This window comes from Amblyomma americanum, chromosome 4, assembly GCF_052857255.1.
Source record: "Amblyomma americanum isolate KBUSLIRL-KWMA chromosome 4, ASM5285725v1, whole genome shotgun sequence".
In the NCBI taxonomy this organism is placed as follows: domain Eukaryota; kingdom Metazoa; phylum Arthropoda; class Arachnida; order Ixodida; family Ixodidae; genus Amblyomma; species Amblyomma americanum.
In genome coordinates, this window is record NC_135500.1 from 64,944,565 (window position 1) to 64,952,250 (window position 7,686).

Sequence of the window (7,686 nt, forward strand, 5' to 3'; positions counted from 1 at the left end):
GATACGAAGACGACGTCATTGCAAGGAAAGCTCGAGGGCTTCGCAGTTCGTGCAGGCAGGATGATTTCTCCCAACTGACTGTTCATATCTGAGGGAAGTGTATGAACCGGCCGACTTTAAGCCCGAGTGGCACGCCTTGGTGATGTGCTCAGCCTTGCCCCTCGTCTAGTGCTCTGTTGCTCTTTCTGGTATGTGTTTCGTGGTCTTTCCTAAAAGCTTTGTAAATAATTTAGTTAATTTGAATAGAATACATTTTCAATGTAATTAATATCATGCTCTAAAGAAAAGCTGTGGCGATGGCGTAGTGGTCTGAAGAAGCGGCCAGCGGAACTGATTTTTTATCGCCGCCGCGGGTTCGTATCCCGCTCCCCAACAGACGAACAGGACCGCAGCGCCCCTGGGCGGACTCCGGGTTGGATGGGAACTTTCCGCCGAACAGACGAGACTTGTTGTGAAAGAAGCATCGCAACTCGCGGCGGGTTGATGCCTCTCTCTCTTTCCCCGATTAGCGATGACCTAGTCGCACCTTAAACATCGATGCACCTCGATACGTAGGCATCAAACCGTTCAAGCACAATGAACCGTCTCAGAAATCGATTTAATCTGGTTGAATTACCTAATCACTATTTCGCATAGTCACAATTAACTACGCACGCATCAGTACACGTCCTGATTACACCACAACAAGCCAAAGATCACAACGCAGTCACCAGATACACCGTTACCCCGCTTAAGCCGATGAGCGTGGCCTATGGATAGAGTGTACGTCTCGTAATCCAAGGGTACCGGGTTCGAATCGTACTCGATTCTCCCAGTTTAGCTTTCACTGTAGCTGCTTTGCTTTGCATGTGTAAACGTTCTTACGACGTTTGCGACCAACGCAAGCATCGCTAGCACGAAGTTCTGCGCGTTGACGGAGCAGCATATAAGGAGTCTGATCGCACGGGGGTGTTCGAATTTCCCGCGCGAGGTCTTGTGGGTGTGACGTCACTTACCGGTCAATTAGGATAAAATACACAACCACGCCGCCGGACAACTTCGACGCCGGTTCTTATGCGACACGGGACCTGCAACGCTAACGTGTTAAAAAAAATTGGCAGAGATTTATCATAGTTAAACATAGTACTCAACGAACCCCCACCCCCTTTTCCTAAAGCAAGAGTGAACGGTCATCGTATGGTCAAAAGCTATGGTCATTTGTTGAAACTCAAAGATGGTTCACAAGGTTAGGCCGAGGTGCTGAGCTGTAGTGCGACTTGTCATAGCCATGCATGACCTCTAACTCATCACCATGATCACAATCAGCCTCACTACACCCACTGAAGGGCAAAGAGGCCTCTCCCACGTCTCTCCAATTAACCCTGTCCTTTGCCAGCTGCATCCACCCTTTACCTGCAAGCTTCTTTATCTCGTCCGCCCACTTTACCTTCTCCCGACCCCTGCTACCCTTACTTTTTCTTGGAATCCACTCGGTTACCCTTTAGGACCAGCGGTTATCTTGCCTTCGCATTACATGCCCTGCCCAACCCCATTTCTTCCTCTTGATTTCGACCAGCTTTTCTTCTCTCACCCACTCTAGCCGCTTCCGGTCTCTTAACGTGACACCTATCATTTTTGTTTCCATGGCATGCTGCGTTGTCCTTAGCTTAAGCTGTACCCTTTCCGTTAGCCTCCACATTTCTGCCCCGTATGTGAATACCGGTAAGATACAGCTGTTGTACACTTTTCTCTTGAGGGATATTTGTTAACTGCCATTCATGATCTGAGACAACCTGCTATATGCGCTCCACCCCATTATTATCCTTCTAGTTATTTCCTTCTCATGATCCGGATCAGGTGTCACTACCTGCCCTAAGTAGACGTATTCCTGTACCACTTCCAGCCCCTCGCTGCCAATTGTGAACTGCTGTTTCCTCGCTAGACTGTTGAACATTACTTTGGTTTTCTGCGTGTTAATTTTGAGACCCAGAGCTCTGCTCTGCTTGTCTAAATCATTGATCATGATTTACAGTTCACTTCCTGAGGGACTCAGCAAGGCATTGTCATCAGCGAATCGCAGATTATTTAGGTATTCCCCATTTACTCTTGTTCCCAACTGTTCCCAATTCAGGCCTCGGAATACCTCCTGTAAACAGGCGGTCAATAGCATTGGCGAGATCGTGTCGCCTTGCCTGACGCCCTTCCTTGTTGGAATTTTATTGCTGACTTTATGGAGTACTACGGTAGCTGAGCAGTTGCTCTATATATCTTCCAGTATTTTTTGGATAAGGCTCTTCTACACCCTGATAATCAGGGGGTAGAAGAGCCTTATGTCAAAATACTGGAAGATATATATAGCAACTTCACAGCAACTATAGTCCTCCATAAAGTCAGCAATAAAATTCCAATAAGGAAGGGCGTCAGGCAAGGAGACACGATCTCGCCAATGCTGTTCACCGCATGTTTACAGGAGGTATTTCGAGGCCTCAATTGGGAACAGTTGGGAATAAGAATAAATGGAGAATACCTAAATAATCTGCGATTTGCTGATGACATTGCGTTGCTGAGTCACTCAGGAGGTGAACTGCAAATCATGATCAATGAGTTAGACAGGCAGAGCAGATCGATGGGTCTAAAAATTAACATGCAGAAAACCAAGGTAATGTTCAACAGCCTAGCAAGGGAACAACAGTTCACAATTGGCAGCGAGAGCCTAGAAATTGTGACGGAATACGTCTACTTAGGGCAGATAGTGACAGCTGATCCAGATCATGAGAGGGAGATAACTAGAAGGATAAGAATGGGGTGGAGCGCATATGGCAAATTCTCGCAGATCATGAGTGGTAGTTTACCAATTTCCCTCAAGAGGAAAGTGTACAACAGCGTAATCTTACCGGTACTCACCTACGGGGCAGAAACGTGGAGGCTAACGAAAAGAGTTCAGCTTAAGTTAAGGACAACGCAGCGAGCCATGGAAAGAAAAATGATAGGTGTAACGTTAAGAGATCGGAAGCGGGCAGAGTGGGTGAGGGAACAAACACGGGTTATGACATCCTAGTCGAAATCAAGAGAAAGAAATGGGCTTGGGCAGGGCATGTAATGCGAGGGCAAGATAACCGCTGGTCCTTAAGGGTAACGGAGTGGATTCCAAGAGAAAGTAAGCGTAGCAGGGGGCGGCAGAATGTTAGGTGGGCGGATGAGATTAAGAAGTTTGCAGGCAAAGGGTGGATGCAGCTGGCAAAGGATAGGGTTAATTGGAGAGACTTGGGAGAGGCACTTGCCCTGCAGTGGGTGTAGTAAGGCTGATGATGATGATGATGATGATGATGATGATGATGATGATGATGATGATGATGACACCCTGATTACGCAATGCCTGCATGACTGCTGAGGTTTCCACTGAGTCTAATGGTTTCTCGTAATCAATGAAGGCTATATATAGAGGTTGGTTATATTCTGCGCGTTCCTCTATCAGCTGCTTGATGGTATGAATATGATATATTGTGTAATATCCTTTACAAAAGCCTGCCTGATCATGTGGTTTATTAAAGTGTAAGGTTGCCCTGACTCTATAAGCGATTACCTTTGAATATACCTTGTAGGCAACAGATAGTAGCCTGATCCGTCTGTAATTTTTGAAGTCCTCGGCGTCTCCTTTCTTGTGAATTAAGATGTTTGCATTCTTCCAAGCTTCTAGTACGGTCGAGGTCATAAGGCATTGCGTATACAGTGTGGATGGTTTTTCTAACACGATTTCCCCTCCGTCCTTCAGCAGATCTGCTGTTACCTGATCCTCCCCAACTGCTTTTACCTTTACATTGCCCCTAAGGCTTTCTTTACTTCCTCTTTCGTTACTGGCGGGATGGCGCATTGCTGTGCGCTACTGTCTCTCTCATTAACGTTCTGATTACGTTGGCTACTATACACATTTGTATAGAACTCTTTGGCTACTGTAACTATCTTATCTATATTGCTAATTACATTGCCCTGCTTGTCTCTTAGCGCATACATCTGGTTTTTACCTATGCCTAGTTTCCTCTTCTCCGCTTTTAGGCTATTTCCGTTTTTTAAAGCATGCTCGATACTCTCCATATTAAACTTCTCTATGTCGGCTACCTTGCGCTTATTTATTAACTTCGATAGCTCTGCCAGTTCTATTTTGTCGGTAGGGTTAGACGCCCTCATGGTTTGGCGTTTCTTAATCAGATCTTTCGTCATCTAAGGTAGCTTGCCGGTATCCTGTCGAGCCGTCCTACCGCCTACTTCTACTGCGCACTCCGTAATGATGGCTCTCAGATGATCGTTAATTGTATGAACATCATGATCGTCTTCCTCAGTTAAGGCCGAATATCTGTTCTGCAGCTATATCCCGAATTCATGTGCTGTTCTTCTTTACTCTAACTCGTTAATGGACTTCCTCTTCACTAGCTTCTTCCATTCCCTCTTCAGGTCTAGGCTAATTCGAAGCCTTACTATTCTGTGGTCGCTACAGCGCACCTTTCCGAGGACGGCCTCATCCTGAACGACGCCAGTTTGAACGCACAGTATGTAGTTGATTTCATTTTTATTCTCACCATTGGCGCTCTTCCAGGTCCACTTTCTGTTCGCTCGTTTGCAGAAGAAGGTATTCATGATCCGTAAATTGTTTCTATCTGAGAATTCGACTAATTAATCTTCACTGCTATGTTTGGAACCTATCCCATAGTCGCCTACCGCGTGGTCGCCAGCCTGCATCTTGCCCATCTTCGCATTGAGGCCGCCCATCAGTAGAGTGTAGTGTGATTCTGCTTTATTCATTGCCGATTCCACGTGTTCATAGAAGCTTTCCGGGGTCTGGTCATCATGCATGGATGTTGGCGAGTACGCCTGCGCCTCTTTCAGCTTGTACCTCCTATTGAGCCTAATTACGATAGCTGCTAGCCTAATACAGAATTCCTCTAGTTTGCCAGCTGTATCCTGATTAATGAGCAATCACAAACCTACTTCTCGTCTATCCGTTAATCAGCGATAGCACAGTATGTGTCTGTCCTTTAGTACTGCATACGCGTCACCTGCCCTGCTAACTTCACTAGGCCCCATGACATCCCATTTAATTCTCGCTAGTTCCTCGAACAGCGCTGCTAACCTACTTAAATATGTATATAGGTTTGAACGGGTCAGCAAATAGGATTATGACACATTTGGTTTGGCTTTATAGGATGGACGTCCCAAAGCGGCTCAGTCTATGAGGGACACCGTAGTGGAGGGCTCCGGATAATTTCGACCACCTGGGGTTCTTAACGGGCACTAACAATGCACAGTACACGGAATTTTCACATTTTTCCTCTATCGAAGAGCTACCGTAGTGGGCGGGTTCGAACCCACGACTTGCATGCACTGTGTGATGTAAGTGTACGGTAATTAACCACGGGTAATGTTAGGTATACGGCGCCCTCCACTAAGGAGTCACTCAAAGGCTGAATCGCTTTGGAAGCTTCATCCTATAGTGTTAAACGAAATGTGTCATAATCCTATTTGTCTCCTATTCAAACCTGTACACATTTTTCAATAGGGCTAGGCTAGCCTCACTAGATAAAGTTCTAGCGTTAAACGTTGCCAGGTTCAGATTCCAATGGCGGCCTTTCCGGAGCCAGAAATTCTTAGCACCTTCCGCTGCGCCACAGCTTTGACCGCCGCCGTGGTCAGTTGCACCGCAGCCGCTGGGGACTGAGGGCCGAGGGTTAATTGGTTTGTTCATGGAAGGTTGTGGCCAAGTACCACACCAGGGTGGCCAAATCCCGTTCTGGTACGGAGCGCGTAGTCGGTTCTGCTCAGCGAGATCAGGCCACGCCCCAGGCCTGGTTATGAAATTCCATCGACACGCGCATTTTTTTATTAACCCGGTGGGGAATTACTTGTGACCAGGATTCGAGCCCCGGTCCTCCTGCACGCGAGGCGGACGCTCTACCTCCACGCCATCACTGTATCCTCGTCATCGACGTCATTCTAGCGCTCATATCCGCATTTGGCCTAATTACGCAAATCGATTGACATTTTATATTCATGTTTTGCGCGCTTTGTGGTGATGTACTTATCCAGCTACGCACGCATGCAGTCAATTTGAGGACCGAAGGCGCTCGACTGGAAGTGACCTGAGCACAGTGTCCGGCGCGTGCTTGCCCTGAAGTTCGTTTACCCCACTGCTTGGAGCCATTTACGCAGGAAGTTGGCCTCGCTCAGCGGGAACCTGGGCTGCCTGTGTATTGAAAGAAGAAAGAAGGGAACAAAGTTTTGTGTGCATTTAGAACTGAACACTCAACCACTGTGACCACTCTGCACATTCTCGTACGAGTCTCGGAAACACTTATCTGTTAAAACCGCAAAGTATACTTCGAAAAGCCCAGCTTACGTTAACCGTACTCGTCGAGGATTACATTTGCTTCATTTCGAAGTATGGCGCTGGCCGCGCATTGTATGTTGGAATCACTTTCACTTCATGCATTAATTCACGCAATTAATTCCACTCCATGATGCTTGCTAAGGGACCGGAATTAGACGGGGCGGAAGTGGCTCGCGCTCTCCTCCCAGACACGCATCCTCGACTCAAGGTGCGCGGCCAAGCACACCGCTATGCAATGGGCGAGCGGCGACGACATAGCGACAGAGAAGGGAGAAGACCGTCGCGCGTCGCGCAGCAAGCTCCACGCCGTCGCCATCAAGAGCTGGCGAACAAGCGAACGAAACCTGCCTGCCGCATACAGGAAGGCTGGCAGGAGGGGACGAGGTATACAGGGAACCACCGTTTGTCACCGTGTCTCTTTTCGATTATGACAGGAAACTGTTTGCGGAAAGTACTGCGTGAGTTTAGCCACACTTTGCGTAAACTCAACTCGGATAATCGGAGGATATCCCTTCAGTGTCTGCTAGAATTAGGCGAATTCTCACCCATGCGACTAACCCCAGCCAGCCGCGAAGGCGGCGGACTTGGCGTTCTGTGGTTCTACGTTTGGGGAAATAATTCTGTGCAGCGCGTGCACCTGTTTTTCTTTTTCTTTGTTTCGAGATCTCTTTCGCTGGCGTTCTGTGGTTCTGCGTTTGGGAAGTAATTCTGTGCAGCGCGTGCAACTGTACCTTCGCTGGGAGACTTGGCCTCCTAGTGGCGCGAAGCTCATTGGCTCAATAAAGTGACCACGTGACCGCGGACACGTGATGAGCGCGAAAAACCGCCCATAGGGTCAGTACGCGCCCAGTTCGTCGCAGGGTGCGTGTGTGTTGTGTTGTTTGAGGGGCGCTGGTCGGTGGCGAGGTTTCCGGAGTGAACATTGCGCGCCATGGCGGGAGCGGGCCGAGGAGCTCTGTATCGAGTGCGAGGCTTCGACAGCGGCCTCAACTGGCGACCGACGCGATTCGCCGACGACGTGTCTCAGTACCGCACATGCCACATGTGTCGTGTGCTTCCAAGAAGAACGGCGCTGTTGCCTTGTCAACATTCCTTGTGCTAGCCGTGTCATGGAAGCCTGCTCAAAGATGGCCGAGGAGCTTGTCCTATAGACGGGGAGGCATTCGAAGAGAACGAGTGTCACATGGTCGACGTGCCTGTTAGGGAAGTTGAGAACTTGAAGGTACGTGCTACGTGCGACAATTTTGTGTTTTTTGTGCACGACGCGGAGGCGGTACATAAGTTTTGCCAATGCTTAAGCAATCTGTTTCGTCTTGCGAGGGTTAACC